Here is a 12103-nt window from a genome sequence, read left to right as displayed (position 1 = left end):
CTAAATAATTTAATATCTGGAATTATTCAACATATAATAAATCAGTGTGTTGTACCAAGAGTGTTTCATAAGAAATCTAGTAGAGAATGAGCTTCATGTAATCAAAATTAATAGTGAGACAACCTAAATACTGCTTAACATTATTAAATATATTGTTATTGTAGAGTCAGTGTTCAATTATGGTTAAAAAGGGGCGGGTGTAGTAGTAAGGGCATTGTAGTCTAATAGCACCAAAAGGTGAAAGCAGATCAAGTAAGGAAGAAAAGAAAGAGCAGAGAGAAAAAAAAATTTAACTGTTTTTAGTCATCAAAATTAGTGGTGGTGACGTTCATATTGTTATTCTAAGACCACTAAATTTGTAAGGTGAGTAAAAACAAGTAAGAAATTGTGGGACAGGGGTGTCTGGATGGCTCAGTTGGTTAGGCACCAGACTCCTGATTTCCATTCAGGTCATGATATCACAGTTCAAGAGTTCAAGCCCTATGTGGGGCTTTGTGCTGACAGCGCTGAGCTTGCTTGGGATTCTCTCTCTCCCTAACTCTGCCCCTTCTCCGCTAAAACTCCTTTTCTCTCTCTCTCAAAATAAACATTAAAAAAAATTGTGGGATGTCTTTATTCTCTCATATATATGTTTCCCCAAGTGCCTAGATTCTTGGGTTGTCAGTGTGGAAAAAAAGGGAACTGATACTAAAGAGATCAAGTAAAAACCCTATGGTCTTGAATTTGAGATGGAAATAACAAACTGCAATTACTATCAAGGATATCAAGAATTATTTTTTCTTTTAAAATAGGTATTCATAAAAATTCCTAGTTTTGCCCGCTGAATAACCCTACTGCTCAGATTGTGGTATTGAAATATCACCACCATTAAAATAAATCAAATATTAAAGGAAAACCAGGGATCTGGGATTAATGGCTAATCCAAGATCCCTTTCATAAAATGTGTAAAATGAGCCTGGAAAATATTGACATATCAGGTTGCAAAGAATATCATACCAAGAGTCATATCAAGAGGACTGCAAGGAGCTTCCACTGGCCCAAAGAGGGAATACTGAACTACTTTAACACGAAATTAATCAACATGGGGCACCTGGATGGCTCAGTCAGTTGAGTGTCCAACTCTTGATTTTGGCTCAGGTCATAATCACATCACTTGTGGGGTCAAGCCCCGCATAGGGATTCTCTCTCTCCTTGTCTCTCTGCCCCGCCCCTGTTCCCTTGCACTCTCTCAAATAAAATAAATAAACAAAAAATGCTTTAAAAAAAGAGAAATTAACCAATAAAATAGGCTTTAATTCTCAAGTGTGTACTGATATGTTATTTTTTAATTAATCGGTTGATTACATCCTGAAGATAACAGGGAATCAATTCGTTATCTTGAAAAGAGGAAATGCATACAAGGAAATAAATACTAAAAATGAAGGTAACCATCTTGTATAATACTTTCAAGGTAATGTATAAAAGAAATAATCAAATTAAAATATCATTTTGCAATCTCCACTGAATTAATAAATCTGTATTTTCAGCCTCGATGGCTTTTAACCTAACATGAAGTGACAAATACGTGTTTCCTGATGAAATAAAGCCCCATCAGATATATTCTTGCTAAACAGATTGAACCTAAGTCTGGTCAAACCTCTGGATTCCAACTGATAATTCCCAGGAAACACAGAAGACAGAGGAACATGGTAAACTGCCAAGAAGTGTGCAGTCAGCAAAATCTAGACTGTAGGAAACCGTACAGGCTGAGATTCTTCCACAGATAAATTAGAAATAAAGTGTACTTGTAGGAGAGCCCAGTGGCCAAAGGGAAAAAAAAAAAGTATGAAGCGTACTTGGAGATTGATTAAGAACACTGCCATGTTTCAAGTTGTGAAAGAATAGAGTTTCTAGGGATTCATACTTGGGTGATAATATTATATAGAAATGCAGTGAAGCTATAACGAAAATTCAGAACAGCGGTTCCATTTGGAAAGAGGGGAGAGTAGTGATTTAATTGTGACACAAGGATGGGCACATGGGTAACTTGACAAAGTTGCATTTCTTAACCAGAATGGCGGTTGATACGGGTCTTCACAGTATCCTAATTCATTAACTATATACTTGTTTAATGTGGTTTATCATATCTGTGTTTGATTTTACAGTAAAAAGTATTTTGAAATAAACATAGTCTAACAACATATAAAAAAAATTAATTCCATAACCTAATATAAGACATAAAACTATTCAACTAGAAGAAAACATGGGGAAATTGGATTTGGCCATGATTTCTTGGATATAATACCATAAGCACAGTCAGTGAAAGGAAAATATACAAAAATTAAACCAAAATTTTTCAGGGAATCAAAGGAGTCAATCAAAAGAGTGAAGAGTGGGGGTGCCCTGGAGGCTCAGTCAGTTATGCATCCAACTCTTGGTTTCAGCTCAGGTCGTGATGTCACGGTTCATGAATTCGAGCCCCACGCTGGGCTCTGTGATGACAGTGCAGAACCTGCTTGAGATTCTTTCTCTCTTTTCTCTCTGCCCCTGCTCTGCTTGTTCTCTCTCTCTCTCTCTTTCTCTAAGAAAATAAACTTAAAACAAAAGCAGAGTGAAAAGAAAACCAGTGGAATGGGAGAAAATATTTTCAAATCATATATCTGATAAGAGATTAATATCTAGAATATATAGACAACTTCTACCACCAAACAACAAAAACAAACAACATCCTTAAAAACTGGGCAAAAAACTTGAATAAACAGTTCTCCAAATAAGATGGCCAAAATGCACACAAAAACATGTTCAACATCTCTATTCATAAGACAAATGCCAATCAAAACCACAGTGTGATATCACCTTATAGCATTAGTATGCCTATTATTCAGAAAAACAAAACATAACATGTGAGGATATGGAGAAATGGAATACTTGTGCACCGGGTTACATTAATGCAAATGTAAGATGGTGCAGTCATGTGGAAAACGGTATGAAGATTACTCATAAAATTAAAAGTAGAATTATCATGTGATCCAGCCATCTCACTTCTGAGTGAAATGAAAGAGAATGAAAAGCAGAATCTCAAAGAGATATTTGCACACCCATGTTCACTGCAGCATTATTCCCCATAACCAAAAGGCGGAAGCAACCCAAATGTCCAACAACAGATAACTGGATAATGAAAACATGGCATATACATATATTAGAATACTACGCAGCTTTTAAAAAGAAGGAAATCATGTCATGTGCTACAACATGAATGAAACTTGAGGACATTATGCCAAGCAAGAGTCAGCCAGTCACAAAAGAACAAATATTGTCAGATTTTTCTCATATGAAGTATCTAAGACAGTCAACATGATAGAAACAGAAAGTAAAAAGCTATTGCCAAGGCCTCTGGGCAGGAAAGAGGGGAATTAGTGTTCAGTTGGTAAAGAATTTCAGTGATGCAAGATAAAAAAAGTTCTAGTGATCTGTTGTAAAACAACGTGAAGATATTACCACTACTACTGAACTGTACACTTAAAAATGGTTAACGTGATAAATTCACTGTTATGGGCTTTTTTAAGCCCACATTTAAAAAAAATGGGCAGTAATTCTCATGACTAGAACCATAATAAGAGTTGCTTTAATATAGCGTAAAAATAAAATAAACATAGTCTGATAGCATTCTTAAATATCCATATATTGGTCACAGAAATCAAATCTAAAATATAGTATACAAAAATATTGGCATTCAACATATTACAAAACATATTTCAAGAAACATATGGTCTAGTTGGCAGCTGGTATAGCTACATTGCTCGAGGCAAGAATCATTTCTTGCCTATAGACAGATAAAGAAAGGATAGATAGATAGATAGATAGATAGATAGATAGATAAAGAAACTATAGATAGATAAAGAAACTATAAAGAAACTCACCAAATAGTGACAAAAAATTTTTATGCACCTAGATGACAGATCAATTCCATACTCTAGTAAACTAGCCTCAAAATACGGACGGAAAAAACATAAAACTCAAAAAGAAACTGAAAAATTCACTGCATTAATGAGAGAATTTTAATACTTCTTTCCTACCATTAAGAGATCAAGTAGATAAAAGTTTTAGGAAAGATGTGGAAGATTTATACAGCACATTAACAAGCTCAAACTCATGGTATAAGTGGACTGTTTCAACCAACAATTAAAGATTAATATTCTTTAGAAATGCATATGAACGTATACACAAATTGATCACATGTTATGCAATAACCCTAATCTCAAGAAGTTTTGTAGGACTGTAACATACTGACCATATTCTCAGGTCTCATCACAATTAGGTTAAAAACTAAAAAAAAAAAATCTCTAAACAACTAAATATCAAAAAAAGACTCAATTGAAATAGAAAGTACTAAGAATGAAATAGACATTAACAAGTATAGAAAGCCATTTAAACAACAGGAGAAAATCTATGCTAAATTCTAAAAAAAAAAATCTTAAAATTTATGAGTTATGCATCCATGGCAAATTCTCCATTTTTCCTAGCTCTCACCAATAAATGAAAGAACAGCTGTATAGAGACATAGTGTATGCATATGAATGTATGTACATGTGCCTTTGTACACACTCTTTTCTCTTTATTTCAGTGGTGAATTCTACTGAGAAAGGGTCACAAAAACCTATCATAGAGCAGTTAAATACCTCTTAAGAAGTGAATCAAAAGCTGCATATGTGCTTCTCTGGTGTTTGAGGAGGGTAAGAGGTAGCATCTTCCTGGCACAAGGAAAGCCTCAGGCATGTAGAAGATGTTGGTTTGGTGGTCTAATTATATACAGCAGCTAAAGCCACGGAGACAGACAGACCTGGAGACAAAGACAGGCTTTGTAAGACAAATGTGGGAATTTGAGCTCTATCCTGAAGGAACTGGGGAAACGCTCCATGCTGTAGAGGGTGATCATATGTTCCTCTCACCTGAGGTCATCACCTTCACAATTACCTTAGTTTACACAATACATTATTTGGACATCCATCCAAACACAAGTCTGACCTGGTATAGTTAGGCTGACAGGGGAAAGGTACTGGAAAAAACACCCAAACACCCACTGAAGATCAGATAACTCCGAATTGTGTGTGATGCAAACACCTGCAGAGAGGACAGCAATCTTCCTCCTGTTGCTTCATAAGGCAGAAATTCACAAACTAAATCCCTGGAGTCATGACCTTTAACTTGGAACTGTAACACCATGCCTGAATATTTCAGCAAGGAGGAGAAACAATACAAGCTAAAGCCCGATGAGAGAAAAACTCTCTAAAGGCCTGGTCTTTAAAGGAAGCCCTTTAGATTTCTTTCCAAGTCAGCACGAGTGTACATAAACTTTACTGAAACCGAAAGCCTGATTTATGGCCCACCAAATGCATGTTGTATACCTGGTTTGTAAATGAGCAGCCTGAAAGAAAATCATGTTGTCTTTAAGATAGTCATCAATGCTTCTACTCCCTGCATTCCTTGATGTTAAAACTCATGATTCCTGTCTATATGTTAATGTAAATCTTTTGAACTTTCACAAAATGTACAAATATTCATTCTCTGTAAAAACTGTTCATTCTCTGGAACACTTTCTTCCCTGTGAGAGCCTGTTTAACAGGTAGCAATGGAAAACACTACCTGGTTCTTGTCACAGGACAAGTGAGACATATTGCTTACTCCTAAAATTTCTTTTAATATTTTTAATTATTCTTGAATTATTATTCATATCTTTAGTATTTTTACAACTTATTTTTATTTATCATATAATATGGTGTTCCACTTTATTTTCCTCAAGTTTTTATTTGAATTCAAGTTAGTTAACATATACCTGTAGTATTGGTTTCAGGAGTAGAATTTAGTGGCTCATCACCTGCATATAGTACCCAGTGCTCACCACAACTGCCCTCCTTAAAGCCCATCACACATTTACCCCATTCCCTCACCCACTTCCCCTAAGGCAACCCTCAGTTTGTTCTCTTTAGTTAAGAGTCTCTTTTGGTTTGCCTCCCCATTTTTATCTTGTTTAATTTTCCTTCCCTTCCCCTATGTTCATCTGTTTTGTTTCTTAAACTCACATGAGTGAAATCATAGGCTGTTTTTCTTTCTCTGACTGATTTATTTTGCTTAGCATAATACATTCCCACTCTATCCACATCATTGCAAATTGCAATATTTCAACCTTTCTGATAGCTGAATAATATTTCATTGTATATGTATATACCACATTTTCTTTATTCATTCATCAGTCGATGGACATTTGGGCTCTTTCCATAATTTGGCTGTTGTTGATAGTGCTGCTATAAACATTGGGGTACATGTGCTACCTCGAATTTTTGTATCCTTTGGATAAATACCTACTAGTGTAATTGCTGGGTCATTGGATAGTTCTGTTTTTTAACTTTTTGAGGAACCTCCATACTGTTTTCTATCAGTTTGCATTCCCACCAGCAGTGTAAGACGATTCCCTTATTTGTTTATCCTCGCCAATATCTGTTTTTTCCTGAGTTGTTAATTTTCACCATTCTGACAGGTGTGAGGTGATATCTCATTTTGGTTCTGATTTGTATTTCCCTGATGATGAATGATGTGAGCCTTTCTTATTTGAGCATTTTTTCATGTATATGTTAGCCATTTGTATGTCTTCTTTGAAGAAATATCTGTTCATGTCTTCTGCCCATTTCTTAACTCGATTATTATATATATTTTTTGGATGTTGAGTTTGATAAGTTCTTTATAGATTTTGGACACTAGACCTTTATCTGATATGTCACTTGTAAATATCTTCTCTCATTCCATTGGTTGCCTTGTAGTTTTGTGGATTGTTTCTTTCATTGTGCAGAAGCTTTTTATCTCAATGAAGTCCCAATAGTTCAATTTTGCTTTTGTGTCCCTTGCCTTCAGTGATGTGTCTAGTAAGAAGTTGCTCTGGCTGAGGTCAAAGTTTGTTGCTTGTGTTCTCCTCTAAGATTTTGATGGTTTCCTGTCTCACATTTAGGCCTTTTATCCATTTTGAATTTATTTTTGTGTATGGTATAAGAAAGTTGTCCAAGTTCATTCTTCTGTATGTGGCTGTCCAGTTTTCCCAACACCATTTGTTGAAGAGACTGTCTTTTTTACATTGGATATTCTTTCCTTGTTTGTCAAAGATTTGTTGATGATAAAGTTGTGGATCCATTTCTGGGTTCTCTATTCTGTTCCACTGATCTATTTGTTTTGTGCCAGTACCATACCTTCTTGATGATTACAGTTTTGTAATACAGTTTGAAATCTAGAATTGTGATGCCTCCACTTTGCTTTTCTTGTTCAACATTACTTTGGATATTTGGGGTATTTTTTGGTTACATACAAGTTTTAGAATGTTTCTTCTAGCTCTGCGAAAGATGCCAATGTTATTCTGATAACATGAAATATGTAGATTGTTTTGGGTAGAACAGACATTTTAACAGTACTTGCTCTTCCAATTCATGAACATGGAAGGTTTTCCATTTGTGTCTACAATTTATTTCATTAGTGTTGTATAGTTTTCAGAGTACAGATCTTTTACTTCTTTGGTTAGGTTGATTCCTAGGTATCTTATGGTTTTTGGTGCAATTGTAAATGGGATTGATTCCTTGATTTCTCTTTTTGCTGCTTCTTTGTTGGTGTATAGAAATGCAACCAATTTCTGTACATTGATATTATATTCTGTGACTTTGTTGAATTCACGTATCAGTTCTAGAAATTTTATGGTGAAGTCTTTCAGGTTTTCTACATAAAGTATAGTATCAACCATGAAGTGTGAAAGTTTGACTTCCTCCTTGCCAAGTTGGATGCCTTTTATTTCTTTTGATTATCTGGTATCTGAGGCTAGGACTTCTAGTACCAAACTGAACAACAGTGGTCAGAGTGGACAACCCTGTTGTGTTCTTGACCTTAGGGGAAAAGCTCTCAGTTTTTCTCCATTGAGGATGATATTAGCTATGGGTCTTTTGCATATGGCCTTTATGATATTGAGGTAAGTTCCATTTATCCCTACTTTCTTGAGGGTTTTTATTAAGAAAGGATACTGTGTTTTGTCAAATGCTTTTTCTGTAACTACTGAGATCACATGGTTCTTATACTTTCTTTTATTAATGTGGTGTATCACATTCTCCATTAGCATGATAAATGGCTCTCTATTTCCTCATTTCCAATATGAAGGTGTCTAAAATGAGTCTCTTGTAAGAAGTATATCAATAAGTCTTGTTTTTTATCCATTATGATACCCTATGTGTATCATGTGTATTGGAGGATTTAGTCCATTTACATTCAGAGTAATTATTGATATGAATTTAGTACCATCATGCTACCCAGAAAGTCACTATTCCTGTACATTGTCTCTGTTGCTACTAGTCTTTGTTGCCTTAGTCTCTCTTCCCCAAGTGTTGCCTTCAATAATTCTTGCAGAGCTGGTTTAGTGTTTACAAACTCCATTAGTTTTTCCTTGTGTTGGGAACTCTCTCTCTCCTTCCTTGCTAGATAAAGTATTCTTGCCTGCATATTTTTCCCACTTAGCACATTATATATATCATGCTCCTCTCTTGTGGCCTGCCAGTTTTCTGTGGACAGGTCTGCTGCTAACCTTATGCATCTACCCTTGTACATTAAGGACGTTTTGTCCCCAGCTGCTTTCAGAATTCTCGATCTTTGTATTTTGCAAGTTTCACTATATGTCTTGGTATTGTCCTGTTTTTGTTGATTCTGAGGGGAGTTCTTGGCCTCTTGGATTTGAATGCCTGTTTCCTTCCTCAAATTAGTGAAGTCCTCAGCTGTAATTTGTTCAAATAAACCTTCTTTTTCTCACTCTTCTTCTTCTGGGACTCCTTTCATACAGATATTATTATGCTTTGTGTATCACTTAAGTATATACTCATGATCTAATAGTTTCCTTTCCCCCTTCTTTTCAGCTTCATTATTTTCTGTAATTTTATCTTCTGTATTACCTATCCATTCCTCTGCCTCTTCCATCTTCATTATGATTACATCCAGTTTTGCATTTCAGTTATACTGGCATTTTTTTATTTTGACCTGACTAGTTTTTAAGTATTTTATCTGGTGTCTTCTATGCTTTTCCCGAGCCCAGCTAGCATTCTTATGACTGTTGTTCTAAATTCTTGTTCAGATATATGGCTTATATCTGTTTTTGAGTAAATCCCTACATATGGTTTCTTCTTGATCTGTCTTTTGAGCAGAATCCCTCTGTCATGTCATTTTGTCTAGGTTTCTCTTTCTTCATGTTATGAAAGCTTGTTATGTTTCCTGCTCCTGGCAGTAATGCTATATTAAGAAGGGTTCATACACTGTCCAGGGCATAGCACTTCAGGAAGTGTTTCTGGTGTGTGCTTTGTGCACTTTGCTGTTGTGTTTTTGCTGCTCTTTTCCACAGGTCAGTCCTCTGTAGAGTTCCTCCTTTCTTGCATGGAGGATTGTTTGGACCTTTAACTAGGTGTGCTTTGATTTGTTTGTTAAAATAAGCCCGATCCAAAAAAAGAGAAAATGAAAAGGAACTAACAAAACACCAAACAAAAAACTATAAGCCTGATTTCAAAGAAAACGAGAGAGAGAGAAAAAAAAAGGAAGCAAATGTAAAAACAATCAAACAAACACTACAAGCCTGAATCTAAAGAATGAAAAAAAAGAAATCCTGGTCCTATTTCTATCAGAACTGAAACTCACACTTTGGAGCACTATATGATGTGTACATTTGGCACATGCATTTGTTCTATGTGCGACAGGCTTTCTGCACTGGTTCACAGTCAGAACTGCCTTAAGATGCACCTGCAATATGCAGAGGTCGGGGTTTGGTATAAGTGGCTCCAGCCTGCATCGCGGGCACTTTTTTTTTTTGCTCACTGAGCAAAGTCCACTGAAGTCCAACAGTGCTGGTGGGTGGGGTGAAGATGACATCATCCCACTCTCTCCTCCCTGGAGAGGGGAGCTCTCACCCACCCCTATTCAGGAAACCCTTAAAGACAAGTGAACCAACTCCCCTCTTGGGTTTCAGATTTCTGTCAGATACCTGCCTGTGCCAGGCCCTCAAACACCTGGCACCACAATCTCCTGTGTTTTATCTCTGGCATGGTTGGGATTCAAAATTCCAAATCTTAAAGAGCCTGACAAGGTGTGGACCCACTCCCTTCCTCTGGAGAAGACTTCACTGTGCTATGTCTGGTGCCATTTTGTCCCAGAAAAGCAGCTGCATGACCTCACAGGTGCTTGGAGTTTATGTTTAAGTACAGTGAAAAACAGTGACGAAGTTATCTGCCCTCTCCGTGCACTTCTGTCCCTTGCTGATGAATGGCCATTCAATGATGCTCTCCGGGTCTTTTGCCCTTGGAGAAGCAATATACCCTTCTCTGTATGTACTCCAAGAAGGGGAATGTTTTCTCCCCGTGCAACACAGGGGATATCTCCACCTTCCTTCTCTCCAGGAGCACCACTGCCCATATGGCTTGACGATAGCATATGTTGTGGACTCCTAAAATCTCAGAATTTTGAGCTCTTCTGTTTGTAAAAACTTGCAATAGTCAGTTCCTCCCAACTCCCCATTTTGGCGAAGTGTTTTCCTAATAGGAACCCTATGTGCTGCTGTTTCTCCCCAGCTCACTCTCTCCTCTCCCTGTGCCACTGTGGGCTTCTCTCCCCCAATTCACATCTCTGCACTTCATACCTGACAAGTTCTCGCCCTCTAATTGTGGAAATACTTCTCTTAATCCTCAGATCAATTTCCTAAATGTTCGAAATGATTTGATGTTAATCTAACTATGTTCGAGGACCAAGGCAAGTCCAGGGCCCCTTAATACTCTACCACCTTAATTAACCCTCTATTGTGTTCCACTTTTGTTCTTCCACATAGAAATTCATCATTGATATTGGGATTCTGTATTTTCTAGTCTCTTTTACTGCTTATCTTTGTCTTCTCCCACACTGAACCAATATTGATTTATGTGACATATTATAGAATGATTCAAACAGCATTAAAGGATTGCAAAAGTTTCTTACTCAATAACTTTATGTTAATATGTAGTAAAACCAAATTTATAAATAAGTTATCAAAGTTATACCTATAATTTCATGACACAACCTATGTGTCCCCCATGTGAGAGCACATCACCCAGGATTTTATGTCATCCTAGTATCTTCAGGTCATTAGAACTACATTCTGCTTCTTTATTTAATCAGTGTTCAGTATGTGACTAGAAACTTTCTTGGATTGATAATATAGCAATCAATATTTTTAAAAGTTTGAGTGTTGGGTGGGGGTGAGGGGGTGCCTCAGTGGCACAGTTGCTTAAGCATCTGACTCTTGATCTCAGCTCAGGTCATGATCTCACAGTTCATGACAGTTCATGAGTTCGAGTCCTGCAATGGGCTCAGCACTGATGGCATGAAGCCTGCTTGGGATTCTGTCTCTCCTTCTCTCTGCTCCTCCCCGACTTGTGCTCTCTCTCAAAATAAATAAATAAACTTAATTTAAAAAAAAAAAGCATAGTGAGAGCCAAATATTTAGGCTTTTGAAAGAATTTATAGTCTACATGTTAATCCTTTCCTTCTATAAGAAACTGAGCAATATATTTGAAAGCAGATTTTGTTTGTATTAGGTGAAGTGAAAAAAATAAAAAACCTAATGGAATTTACATTTGGTGAATACAATTAATGTATGGACCATTAATTGAAAAAAACAGGTTTTCAATATAATGTAGTTTTCCTTATACACACAAATGCCATTGTGATTTTTCTTCTTTAAATTTTCTCCTCACTTACCACTACCATTCCTATCATTACCTGGATACTGTCCTGCTTGTTTTGTTTGTAATCACACTTTTTTAAAAAAAAAATTACTATTATTGGTGCATATTTAAAACTTATCAAGCAAAATAAATTGTATTTAATGGGATTAATACAGTGAATCTCTACATTTATTAAGATCCAAGTTTAGGGAAATTAAGTAACTTGTTCAAAGGTACACAGTAATCTTTGCTTTCAAACTTACATTTATTCAAAAAGAATATCATTGTTCTGTTCCTTAAAGTCACAAACTTTCAAATATAACCTTTGGATTATATTACTAAATAAATAATTCGCTAGCTACATGTACTAT

The sequence above is a fragment of the Lynx canadensis genome, chromosome C2, assembly GCF_007474595.2.
Source record: "Lynx canadensis isolate LIC74 chromosome C2, mLynCan4.pri.v2, whole genome shotgun sequence".
NCBI lineage: Eukaryota > Metazoa > Chordata > Mammalia > Carnivora > Felidae > Lynx > Lynx canadensis.
This window is presented reverse-complemented; position numbering follows the sequence as displayed.